General features: G+C 38.0%; 1 pseudogene; it reads right to left on the reverse strand.

Moving 5' to 3' along the window:
• Positions 1 to 3,570: 3,570 nt before the first annotated feature.
• LOC111556656 lies at positions 3,571 to 5,562 on the reverse strand (annotated as a pseudogene).
• Between the last annotated feature and the right edge of the window lie 6,113 nt (positions 5,563 to 11,675).

Consider the following 11,675-nt stretch of genomic DNA (forward strand, 5'->3'; position numbering starts at 1 on the left):
ACACAGAGGGACCACAGGAGTTATTTCGTTTTCCATATAAAATCATCTCTCCAATGGAAAATATGTTTCAAATTAGGCACCGAGTCCATGAATGAGTGCAGTGTGAATGTTCTACGTGGAATGTAAAAAATTATTAGAAATGAGAAATGTACATTTTATATATTTATGCTAAACTCTGGATTCATTTTCTTTGGAAATATTAGCATCTCAATCCCCATTTGAGTAAAACCACCCTATTTTAACTTGCAGTTCATTTTAAGGAAAAATATAGGGGGAACAGTTGCTTTAGAGGCTGGTCTTGAGAATGTGAGCACAGAGGTTTTGAAACGACGCTGGTATGGAGATCAGGAGCTCCTTGAACTAAGCTGGAGCATTCTGTTTCCAAAGTGAGCAGCAATTTTCTGAGACAAGTATTGGCTCGAATTTTAAAATTTCTTCCATATATATTTCTTGATAGTTGATACTTTCTACAGCTTGTCTTTAAAGAAAGGAATGATTGAGGAACAAGCCTGTAGGAAAACTGAGAAATGGAAATTCATGCTTGCTTAGACTGCTTGTCTGCCCACATTCCCAACCTTAGGACAACCATGGTTGTGACTTTATGGCAGACATCTAATAAAGTCATATTTTATATTAAAAATTATATCTAGTTCATATGACATAATTTAATATATAAACATTCTGTGCATTAGACACATATGCACATGACACGCTAAAATCCCATCAAGATTTCCTGGTATTCACTCAAATGAAACAGGAGAAAACCATCATTTTAAGCAAATGGGGGCCTTTTCAATTCTAGTGTGGCTCTTCACAAACAAAAGTTGATCTAGGTATCCACTTTTTAAGTAGATAGCTGTTCTTATAGTCAATTTTACAGAGAGTGATGTTAAGACATGAAAGAGAACTGTCTTGTCTGTGCCCATGCACAGTTCAAAGTTCAAAGTAAGGATTAGAATTCAGGAAATGCTGAGAACAGTTTCTCCCCCAAACAAAATTTGCCGTTAATTCAAATGTCCACTGGGTCCCTATCATAAAGGTCTGGTCATATATTTTTGATGATAAGGAGGAATAACAAACTTGTCAAAATTTTGCCTGTATAATCCCTCTACCCTGCCTTTCTCCCTGGAGGATGCTGGGGAGTAGCCCAGGAAAAGAAAAGTCCACTGGGAGCTGGAGTAGAGTCCCCACCATAGGCAATGGGGAATGGTAAAAATTAAGGAGGTGCTCCAGGCCATAACATCCTGATCACTGTAGTCCTAAATGAGGGACAGAGTCTAAAAGGTTATATAATGTGAGAAGGCAAGATAGGATATCAGGTCAGGATATCAAGCCAAGAATGGGACATGGATGATAAAAATAGGACAGGTAAATTGGGAAGAATACATAGGCAGGAGATCATTGGCTTGGCCTCCTTCAAGCATGAGTTCTTGCCCAGGACAAATTTAATATTAGTGACATACTTTTCAAGGTCAGTGCATCAGTGTGACAGTATCAGAAGATTAATAAGATATCCCGAAAATTACTGAATATAGTCTCTACAGTTGCTTCCAAAATAAGTTTTTATTTAAAAATTTTAAACATTTATTTATTTTTGTGAGACAGAGAGAGAAACAGAGTGTGAGCAAGGGAGGGGCAGAGAGAGAGAGGGAGACGCAGAATCCAGAGCAGGCTCCAGGCTCTGAGCTGTCAGCACAGAGCCCGACATGGGGCTCGAACTCACTGACTGCAAGATCATGACCCAAGCTGAAGCTGGATGCTTAACTGACTGAGCCAACCAGGTGCCCACAAAATAAGCTTTTTAGAAATACTGTTGGATTGGGGTGCCTGGGTGGCTCAGTCGGTTAAGTGTCCAACTTCAGCTCAGGTCATGATCTCACAGTTGTGAGTTCTAGCCCTGCATCCGGCTCTGTGCTGGAATCTCAGAGCCTAGAGCCTGCTTCAGATTCTGTGTCCCCCTCTCTCTGCTCCTCCCCCCTCATGCTCTGTCTCTATCAAAAATAAATAAACATTAAAAAAAAATTAAAACAGGGGTGTCTGGGAGGCTCAGTCGGTTGAGCATCCAGCTTGGGTTCAGGTCATGATGTCGCAATCTCGCGATCTCGCAGTCCATGAGTTGGAGCCCCGCATTGGGCTCTGTGCTGACAGCTCAGCCTAGAGCCTGCTGCAGATTCCGTGTCTTCCTCTCTCTCTGCCCCTCCCACACTCATGTTCTGTCTCTCAAAAAGGAATAAATGTTAAAAAAATTTTTTAATTAAAATAAATTAAAAAACATTAAAATATTAAAAAAAGAAATACTGTTGGATTAATATTTGGAACAACAACAGTGACACCACTATATAGTAAGTTCCTTGACATTTGACACACTAACCAGATCTCTTTATTAAATGATGTTGAAGCATAATAATATCCAAAATTTCATTAAAAAAAAGTAAATTATGTTTAGCAGGGCTTTCATATATCTCATAATATCATGGTTCTTTTCTAATATTTATGCTATAGAGAATCTTTCAAGCAAATTATTTGTTTAACCAGAACATCCTCCCATACACTGAACTGGATTTATTAGATTTCAGGAAAAAATGTTTTAGTTTTTCAAACTCTTGAATGATCAATGGTTTTATTCATCAATAGGCATTGATTGGGTACTTCATATTTTCCAGGAACTGGGTAGGGACTGAAAGTTGAAGACAAATAGATACAGTTTTTAGACCCAAGTAATGTGCCCTGTAGTGGTCGAAAAAAGTGAGTCGCCAATGTAATACAGATTGAAATGCCCCGTGTCAGAGGTAGACACAGGATACTTCAGAAGTCTGTAAGACAGGAAATGTTGAGATCATTCACTTTTAGGGTCTAATTAAGAGAAGGTTGAACTGAGCCATTTTCCTTGAAATGATTAGGCAAAAATTGGGGCACCAGAGGAAGGGTATTTTGAGCAGAGAGAAAAGTATATGTAAACTTCCATAAACATGGCATATAAATAATTCATGGTATTTGGAGTTTATTGGGGTGCAGAGAAGAAGAGGTGAGTCTAAGAAGTAAGTTAGGAACAGATTAAATAATTCTAATATTCCTAGAAAATGTGGTGCTCCTTAGGGGGGGTGTGCACATACACGTGTGTGTGAAAATGTAAAAAATGTCCCTCACCATGTTGATCTAATAGAAAGTTAACATTTTATTAGTATGGCTGAATCTATATTTCTTCTTGCTTCAGTTTTGATTGAGAGCTTTCATCTCAGAATGCTGAAAGAGCAGGCATTATATGCTACGTGAAGAGAAAGCATGGCCTTTGGAATCAGAGGATCTGTGTTTGAATTTCATTTCATTTATTTGTTGGCTCTGTAACCTTGAGAAAACCACTAAATTGTTCGAAGTTGAAATACAAGGCTGTTATGAATTGTAAGTAAAATAAAACAGATTTTACCCTAGGGTTTGCAGTGTGTATTAATTGTGAATTATGCATTGTTTACATGTGAGTCTTTTATCTTCAAATACTGCACTTTTTTTTATTTTGTAATTTTGTCAGGTTTTTTTTTTTTTTGCGTGTCCAAAAGAACCTTTATTACTTATTTAAAATAGCCTCTTAGGCTTTTGTGTTTTCTTGCCAGATGCCTTCAGAGCACATGCTTTCTGGACTGGAGCTTTTGGACCCTTCTGAGCCTTTGGAGGCATTGCATTCTGGCCTGCAGCTCTCTGGGCAAGAACATTCTGGGGTGGAGCCTTCTTGCCCGCAGTTGCCATCTTTTTTTTTTATGTTTATTTATTTATTTTGAGAGAGGAAGAAAGAGAGGGTGCATACCAGTAGGGGAGGGGCAGTGAGAAAGGGAGAGTGAGAACCCCAAGCAGGCTCCACGCTGTCAGCATGGAGCCTGACACGGGACTTGATCTCATGAACCATGAGATCATCACCTGAGCCAAAATCAAGAGATGGAGGCTTAACTGACTGAGCCACCCAGGCACCTGGATACTGGCCATCTTTTTTGCTGGAAACTTTGCAACAGCGGCTGCAGTTACATCCTTAGCAGCAGGTGCTTCTTGGGGGGAGAAACTTTCAGGAGAGCTGCTTTTTGCAGCTTCCTAACATCAAGCTTGATTATTCTATTCCCCCCTCTCTTTGCCTTCATGACTTTATAACAATCAAAATCTGTCAACTTGGCTTTTCTTTCTCTGGTTTTAATCTACTTGGTGCATCTTGTGGCTGCCCATTTTATACTGATACCTGCCTTCCACCAGGTGTGTTGGACATACTTCTGCTGGGTACTGTGTGGGAACTTGAGGATGAAGTCAGTGAGCCGCATGGATTTGAAAGGCATAGCCTGTATCCTTAGCTGAGTGCAGGGTCCAGCAACCAAAGCCTTGTTCTGATGAATAACATCTACAGTCCAAGCCCGCTTCCCCTGTATGAGGCCCAAAAGAGACGTAGGTCACTCTACATCCAGCCAACCTCAATGAAGCACCTGAACACCACGTTGGCAGGTGAGAAGGAAAAAAGCACTCCATACCATGTGCATATCTATTTTGTAATTTTCTTAGTTTTCACTTTATTTTCTAAATTTTTTAATTTAAATTCCAGTTAGTAACATGAAGTGTAATGTTAGTTTCGGATGTACAATGTAGTGATTCAACACTTCCATACATCACCAGGGATTCACCATAAGCGCACTCCCTAATCCTCATCACCTATTTAATCCTTCCACCCACCTGCCTCTGGTAACCATCAGTTTGTTCCCTACAGTTAAGAGTCTGTTTCTTGGTTTGCCTTTCTCTATATTCTTTTTTTTTCCATTTATTTATTTGTTTTGTTTCTTAAATTTCACATAGGAGTGAAATCATACACTATTTATCTTTCTCTAACAGACTTATTTCATAATGCTCTTTAGTTCAACCCACATTGTTGCAAATGGCAAGATCTCGTTCTTTTTCATGGCTAAGTAATATTCCACTATGTATATGTAACACATCTTCTAAATTTTTTTAACGTTTATTCCTTTATTGATAGAGAGGCTGAGCATGAGTGGGGGAGGGGCAGAGAGAGAGGGAGACACAGAATCGGAAGCAGGCTCCAGCCTCTGAGCTGTCAGCACAGAGCCCAACATGGGCTTTGAACCCATGAACCGCCAGATCATGACCTGAGCTGAAGTCAGATGCTTAACCACTGAGCCACCCAGGTGCCCCGACATCTTCTTTATCCATTCATCAATTGATGGACACTTAAACTCTTTCCATAATTTGTGTATTGCAGATAATGCTACTATAAACATCAGGGTGCATGTATTCCTCTGAATTTGTACTTTTGTATTCTTTGGGTAAATATCTGGTAGTGTAATTGCTGGACCATAGAGTTCTATTTTTAACTTTTTGAGGAACTTCCTTATTGTTTTCTAGAGTGGCTGCACCAGTTTGCACTCCCACCAACAGCGCATAAGGGTTCCCCTTTCTCCATATCCTTGCCAATACGTGTTGTTTCTTGTGTTGTTGATTTTAGCCATTCTGACAGGTGTGAGGTGGTATCTTATTGTAGTTTTGATTTACATTCCCCTGATTATGTGCAATATTGTGCATCTTTTCATGTGTCTGTTGGCCATTTGTATGTGTTCTTTGGAAAAATGTCTATTCATGTCTTCTGCCCATTTTTTATTTTTTTAATTTTTTTTAAATTTTTTTTAATGTTTATTTATTTTTGAGACAGAGAGAGACAGAGCATGAACAGGGGAGGGGCAGAGAGAGAGGGAGACACAGAATCTGAAATGGGCTCCAGGCTCTGAGCTGTGAGCACAGCCCGACGCGGGGCTCGAACCCACGGACCGTGAGATCATGACCTGAGCCGAAGTCGGACGCTTAACCGACTGAGCCACCCAGGCGCCCCTTCTGCCCATTTTTTAATTGGATTATTTGGTTTTTTGGATGTTGAGTTTTATAAGTTCTTTATATTTTTTTGGATACTAACCCTTCATTAGACATGTAATTTGCAAATATCTTCTCCCATTTAGAAGGTTGCCTTCTAGTTTTGTTTATTGTTTCCTTTGCTATGCAGAAGCTTATTATTTATTTATTTAAAAATATTTTTTAATGTTTATTTATTTTTTGAGAGAGAGGCAGAGCACGAACAGGGGAGGGGCAGAGAAAGAGAGGGAGACACAGAATCCAAAGCAGGCTCCAGGCTCTGAGTTGTCAGCACAGAGCCCAACATTGGACTCGAACTCAAGAACCATGAGATCATGACCTGAGTTTAAGTTGGATACTCAACCAACTGATCCACCCATGCACCCAGAAACTTTATAATTTGATGTAGTCTGAAAAGTTTATTTTTTATTTTATTTCCCTTGACTCGGGGACCTATCAAAAAGAAGTTGCTATGGCTGATGTCAAAGAAGTTACCACCTGTGTTTTCTTCTAGGATTTGTATGGTTTCAGGTCTCATAATTAGGTCTTCAATCCATTTTGAGCTTATTTGTGTATATGGTGTAAGAAAGTGGTCCAGTTTCATTCTTTTGCATGTTGCTGTCCAGTTTTCCCAACACTGTTTCTTGAAAAGACTGTCTCTTTCCCATTGCATATTCTATCCTGCTTTGTCAAAGATTGACTGACATTAGAGCTATGGGTTCAATTTTAAGTTTTCTGTTCTGTTCCAGGGATCTATGTGTCTATTTTTGTGCCAATGCCATACTGTATTGATTATTGCAACTTAGTAATATAAGTCTGGAATTGTGATGCCTCAAGCTTTCCTTTTTTTTTTCCTTTTTCTTTTTCAAAATTGCTCTGGCTCTTCAGGGTCTTTTGTGGCTCATTAAAAATTTTAGGATTGTTTTCTCTGGTTCTCTGAAAAATGCTATTGGTATTTTGATAGGGATTGCATTAAATCTGTAGATTGCTTTCGTTAGTATAGATATTTTAGTAATATTTTTTTCTTCCAATTCATGAGTATGGAATGTTTTTCCATGTGTTTGTGTCATCTTCAATTTCTTTCATTAGTATTTCATAGTTTTCAGAGTACAGGTCTTTCCCCTCGTTGTTCAGGCGTATTCCTAGGTATCTTTCATTGTTTTTAGTGCAACTGTAAATGGGATTGATTCCTTAATTTCTCTTTCTGCTGATTCATTATTAGTGTATAGAAATGCAACAGATTTCTGTATATTGATTTTGTATCCTGCAGCTTTACTGAATTCATTAATCAGTTCTAGTATTTTTGTGTGTGGGGAGTATTTTTGGTTTTCTATATATAGTATCATGTCATCTGCAAATAGTGAGGGTTTTGCTTCTTCCTTGCAGATTTGGAGGCCTCTTATTTCTTTTAGTTGTCTGATTGCTGTGGCTAGAGCATTTAATACCATGTTGAATAAAAGTGGTGAGAATGGACATCCCTGTCTTATTCCTGAGCATAGAGCAAAAGGTCTCATTTTTCCCCATTTAGGATATGAGTTGTGGTTTTTTCATATATGGCCTTTATAATGTTGAGGCATGTTCCCTCTAAATCTACTTTTTTGAGAGTTTTTATCACGAATGGATGTTGTACTTCATCAAATGTTTTTTCTGCATCTATTGAAATGATCAGATGGTCCTTATCCTTTCTTTTATTAATGAGATGTATCACGTTGATTGATTTGTGACTATCAAAACACCTTGCAACCCAGGAATAAACCCCACTTGATTGTGGTGAATAATTTTTTCAATATATTGTTGGATTTGGTTTGCTAGTATTCTATCGAGAGTTTTTGAATCCATGCTTACCAGAGATATCAGCCTGTAGTTCTTTTAATTAGCAGTGTCTTTATCTGGTTTTGGTATCAGTGTAATGCTGACCACATAGAATGAAATTGGAAGTTTTCCTTCCTTTTCTATTTTCTGGAATAGTTTGAGAAGAATAGATATTATCTCTTGTTTAAATGTTTGGCAAAATTAGCCTATGAATCCATCTGGTCCTGGACTTTTGTTTGTTGGAGTTTTTTTGTTTTTTTTTTTTGTTTTTTTGTTTTTTTTTTAGTGTTTATTTTTGAGAGAGAGAGAGAGACAGAGACAGAGACAGAGAGAGAGATAAAGCAAGAGCAGGGGAGGGGCAGAGAGAGAGGGAGACACAGAGTCCTAGGCAGGCTCCAGGCTTTGAGCTGTCAGTACAGAGCCTGACGTGGGGCTCGAACTCACAAGCTGTGAGATCATGCCCTAAGCTGAAGTCGAACACTTAACCGACTGAGTCACCCAGGTGCCCCTGCTGGGAGTTTTTTGATTACTGATTCCATTTCTTTGCTGGTTATCTGTGTGTTCAAGTTTTCTATTTCTTCCTGTTTCAGTTGTGGTAGCTCATATGTTTGTAGGAATTTATCCATTTTTTCCAGGTTGTCCAATTTGTTCACATACAGTTTTTCATAATCAAACTGTTTGTATTTCTGTGGAACCAGTTGTTATTTCTCCTCTCTCATTTGTGATTTTGTTTATTTGAGTCCTTTCTCTTTTCTTTTTAATAAGTCTGGCTAGAGGTTTATCAACTTGATTATTTTTTCAAAGAACAAGCTCCTAGTTTCATTGATCTCTTCTGTTGCATTTCTTTTTTTTTTTTTTTTCCAACGTTTATTTATTTTTGGGACAGAGAGACAGAGCATGAACGGGGGAGGGGCAGAGAGAGAGGGAGACACAGAATCAGAAACAAGCTCCAGGCTCTGAGCCATCAGCCCAGAGCCCGACGCGGGGCTCGAACTCACGGACCGTGAGATCGTGACCTGGCTGAAGTCGGACGCTTAACCGACTGCTCCACCCAGGCGCCCCACATTTCTTTTTAGTTTCTATAGCATATATTTCTGTTCTAATATTTATTATTTCCTTCCTTTTGCTAGCTTTAGCCTTTGTTTTGTTGTTCCTTTTCTTTTTCCTTTAGGTGTCAGGTTAAATTGTGTATTTGAGATTTTTCTTGCTTCTTGAGATAGACCTGTATTGCTATATACTTCCCTCTTTGAGCCACTTTTGCTGCATCCCAAAGGCTTTAGCCATTGTGTTTTCATTTTTAGTTGTTCACATGTATTTTTTTTTTTAATTTCTTCTTTGATTTCCTGGTTGACCCATTCATTGTGTAGTAGTATGTTGTTTAACATCCATGTATTTGTGGTCTTTCCAGATTTTTTCTTGTGGTTGACTTCTTATTTCATACCATTGTGGTCAGAAAAGGTGCATGGTCTGATTTCAATCCTTTTGTATTTGTTGAGGTCTATTTTGTGACCTAATATGTGACTCTGGAGAATGTTCCACGTGTACTTGAAAAGAATGTGTATTCTGCTCTTTTAGAATGAAATGTTCTAAATGTATCTGTTAGGTCTATTTGGTCAAATCTGTCATTCAAAGCCATTGTTTTCTTATATATTTTCTGTTTAGATGATCTGTCCAGTGATGTAAGTGGGGTGTTAAATTCTCATACTATTATTGTATATCAATTAGTTCTTTTTTTTGTTATTAATTGTTTTATATATTTGGGTGCATAAATATTTATGGCTGTTATATCTTCTTATTGGATTATCCCCTTTATGATTATATAGTGCCCCTCTTTTTCTGTTGTTATAGTCCTTGTTTTTAAGTTTAGTTTGTCCAATATATGTATTGCTACTCCAGCGTTTTTTTGACATCGATTTTTCATGATAGATGTTTCTCCATCCCCTCATTTTCTTTTTTTAAAATGTTTATTTAGCTGAGGGGGGGGGCAGGAAGAGGGAGAGAGAATCGCAAGCAGGCTCTGCACTGTCAGCACAGAGCCTAAAATGTGGCTTGAACCCACAAACGGTGAGATCATGACCTGAGCCAAAATCAAAAGTCAGATGCTTAACTGACTGAGCCACCCAGGCACCTCATCGATCCCCTCATTTTCAATCTGTACATGTCTTTAGTCTAAAATGAGTCTCTTCCAGGCAGCATATAAATGGGTCTTAGTTTTTTTTTTTTAATTCATTCTGACACTGTATGTCTTTTGATTGGAGCATTTAGTCCACTTACATTCAAAGTAATTATTGATAGATTTGTATTTATTGCTGTTTTATTATTTATTTTGTGGTTGTTTCTGGAGATTTTCTTTGATCATTTTTTTGTCTTTCTTTAAAGTTTTGCTGATTTTCTTTAGTGATATATTTAGATTTTTTCTCTTTATTCTTTGCATGTTTATTAGTGGGTTTTGATAAATGGTTCAGTACAGTCTCTATTAAGTTGCTGGCCATTCATGTTTGAACCCATTCTTTTCTCCTTTCCTTACCCACATTTTATGTATAAATTATTATATTTTGTGTCCTTTTTTGGTGTGAGTACCTTGAGTGATTTTTAGAGATATATTCATTTTACTGCTTTTATATTGTCACTTTTGATCTCTCTTTTCTACTCAAAGAGTTCCCTTCAATATTTCTTGCAGGGCTGGTTTAGTGGTCACAAACTCCTTTGGGTTTTGTTTAACTGGAAAAGTCTTTATCTTTTTCTATTCTGAATGATAGCCTTGCTGGATAGAGTATTCTTGGTTGCAGATTTTTCCCATTCAGCACTTTGAATATATCATTCCATGCCCTCTGGCTTGCCAAGTTTCTATCGAAAAATCTCCAGCTAGCTTTGTGAATTTTCCCTTATGAGTTAGTGACTTCTTTTGTCTTGCTGCCTTTAAGATTTTTTTCTTTAGCACTGTATTTTGCATATTTAATTAAAATATGTCTTGGTCTTGGCCTACTTTTGCTGATTTTGCTGGATCTGGAATTTGGTTTATTACACTTGTTATTAGAAGTAATGGGGGGGGGGTGCCTGAGTGACTCAGTCGGTTATGTGCTAATTCTTAATTTCGGCCCAGGTCACGATCTCATGATTCATGAGTTTGAGCCCCACATTGGGGTCTGTGCTGACAGCATGGAACCTGCTTGGGATTCTGTCTCTCCCTCTCTCTGGCCCTCCCCTGCTTATGCTCTCTCTTTCTCTTTCTCAAAATAAATAAGTATTTTTTAAAAAGAACTAATGGGGTGGATAACAAATGATTTGCAGGACAGGAATAATAAACTTAGTGCTAGGTTTATGACTTCAGATAAATTCAGATTTATGACCAGTGGCAGAAAAACTTACCTCTTCTATGGATGACCATTACACATTCCACACCTCTGTCTCTAACCTTCCTACTATTTAATGTCCCGTGCTGGTCTGAACATCTAAAATCTCACCCATGTGGTGCTTTATTGTGGCCTGTCCTCTTAAAATAGCACTGTATTTGCAAGACTTAATCAACTCCTATCAAAACTAGTGGCCATTACTTTTTCTCGGTAAACTCAACGTTAAAGAGAATTGAAAATGTGTAATCCTTTACAGCTTAGATATATGCATTTTGACAGGAAGATTATATGAGTTAGATCTTGCTATGTTTCAAGCAATGGAAACCAGCTGTAGCTAACTATTTTTGTTTGGGGATGGGAGAAATAAGAGCTTTATTGAGATCTAATTCATGTACCAAATAACCATGAAAGTACATAATTAAATGTTTTCTAGTATATGCACAGAATTGTGCAACCATCATCACAATCAATTTTAGAATCTGGCTGACTTCTTAAAAAAGGAGACTGTATTAGAAGGATATTAGGGATGCCAGAACCAGACTTGGAACATGTCAAGACCCAAGATAGCATTATACAGTGAGGAGGTGCCTCACAACTCAGATATTCCGGTAGGGCACCAATGCTGCA

This window comes from Felis catus, chromosome D1, assembly GCF_018350175.1.
Source record: "Felis catus isolate Fca126 chromosome D1, F.catus_Fca126_mat1.0, whole genome shotgun sequence".
In the NCBI taxonomy this organism is placed as follows: domain Eukaryota; kingdom Metazoa; phylum Chordata; class Mammalia; order Carnivora; family Felidae; genus Felis; species Felis catus.